General features: G+C 45.5%; 1 non-coding gene across 1 annotated transcript; it reads left to right on the top strand.

The window, feature by feature from the left end:
• The first annotated feature begins 1,342 nt into the window (after nt 1–1,342).
• Nucleotides 1,343–1,446, top strand: LOC135274059 (U6 spliceosomal RNA). Its single transcript, XR_010341873.1, has one exon. It is a non-coding gene; the product is annotated as a U6 spliceosomal RNA (small nuclear RNA).
• Nucleotides 1,447–1,957: the final 511 nt, after the last annotated feature.

Genomic DNA, 1,957 nt, shown 5'->3' with positions numbered 1-1,957 from the left:
GGAACTTTTCTACTTCCCACATTTAAGTAGAAGCAGCAAGGTAACAACAGCAGCCACCATGAAACCAGAACCGGATGCTTCCTGGCTCTGCAGACTCTCTAGGGTTCTGAGCCTCCCAGTCTCTTCCCAGGTCCCCCCACAAGTGGAGCCCCAGGGGCAGTCCATGCCCATGCCTGAGGCCGCCTCAAACTTCTTTCTGGAGGAAGCCGTGCTGTGGAAAAGGAAGGTTCCCATGCTGGGGAAGCAGAGCTCAGCTCTGTATTGATATTATTCTTATCTTCCTCCTTCTACTTGCACTAAACATTTAAATTTAAATAAAATGAAATAAAATTTAAAATTTTGTTCTCAAGTCACTCTCGCCATGTTTCTTTTTCTTTTCTTTAAACTACCACTTGCAGAGGAGGGCTAACTCATGGGCGGTGCTCCCAGAGTTGGCCAACCCCCATTTCAAGTGCTCGGTGGACACAATGGCTAGTGGCTGTCCTGTGGGCAGGGCTGATTTGGGACAAAGGGCTCCTGTGGCTGCTCCTCATGACTTTGAGCTTTGTAACTTTGAATGAGTCATGTGACCTTTGTGCTTTCATTCCTTGACTTTACTCACGCCACAGGTTTACAGTGAGCTGCTGCCGGCCAGGCTTCGGGTGAGGCTGCAAAGGTGAACAAAACATACAGTCTCTGCCGTCTCGGAGCCCACAGTGTGTGGGGGAAGACAGTCATTAGTGGAATACGCACTAAAGAGTGTCTGGGTGCCCTGAAGAGCACAGTTCCCGGACAGCATGAAGCAAAGAAAGCTGACCTAGATCCTGGTGCGGGGGCAAGGCCCAAGGAGAGCCCTCCCCGGGGAAGCAATGCTTAAACAGAGAGCTGAAGTAGGAGTGGGAATTAAAACAGGTTTCAGTGAGGATGCAAAGAAATGACTGCTCATATGCTGCTAGTGGGAGGGTGAAACAGTGTAGCTGCTTTGGAAAACTGGTGGTTCCTCAAACAATTAAGTGTACAGCACCATGTGACCCAGCAATTCTTACCTCTAGTTACATACACCCAAGAGAAAATGAAAACATATGTCCACCCAGAAATGTGTACACGGATGTTCATGGCAGCATTATTCACAACAGGCAGAACAGTGGAAATTAGCCAGGAGTGATGGTGTGCACCAAAAAGGGCGAGGCGCCTGTGGAAAGGGGGTGGTGGTGCATGCCTGTAGTCCCAGCTGCTTGGGAGGCTGAGGTGGGAGGATCACTTGAGCCAAGATAGTGGAGGCTGCAGTAACCCACAATTGCACTACTGTACTCCAGCCTGGGTGACAGAATGAGACCGTCTCTCTACAAAAAAAGAAAAAACAGTGTTCACTTTGGCAGCATATATACTAAAATTGGGATGATACAGAGGTTAGCGTGACCCCTGTGCAAGGATGACACACAAATTCGTGAAACGTTCCAAAATTGTTATAAATTGTTTTAAATTTTAAAAAGTAAAAGAGAAAAAGGAAAAGTGGAAGCAACCTAAATGTCCATCAGTGGATGTGTGGATAAAGAAAACATGGTCTATCTATGCAATGGAACCGTACTCAGCCTTAAAAAGGAATGCAGGGCTGGCACATGCTACATGGAAAAAACCTAAAAAGATTATGCTAAGAGACAGAAGGCGGTCACAAAAAAACACGTATCCTTTAACTCCATTCATACAAAATGCCCAGAGGAGGAACATCTGCAGACAGAAAGTAGATTTGTGGTTGCTTAGGGCTGGGAAGATAAGAAGATGGTCATTGAAGGGCACAGGGTTTCCATTTCAGGTGATGAAAATGTTTTGAAACTGACTGATGATGATGGTTGCACAACTCTGTGAATATGCTGAAAACCATTACATTGTACACTTAAGTGGGCAAATTGTATGATACATTAGTTCTATCTCAATAAAACTGGTTGTTTTTTTTTTTTAAAGAAAAAAAGGGGAATTG

The sequence above is a fragment of the Aotus nancymaae genome, unplaced genomic scaffold, assembly GCF_030222135.1.
Source record: "Aotus nancymaae isolate 86718 unplaced genomic scaffold, 86718_ANA_hifiasm-v0.15.2.pri h1tg000010l, whole genome shotgun sequence".
In the NCBI taxonomy this organism is placed as follows: Eukaryota; Metazoa; Chordata; class Mammalia; order Primates; family Aotidae; genus Aotus; species Aotus nancymaae.
The sequence above is the reverse complement of the archived record's forward strand: the minus strand, read 5'-3'. Positions and strand labels throughout refer to the sequence as shown.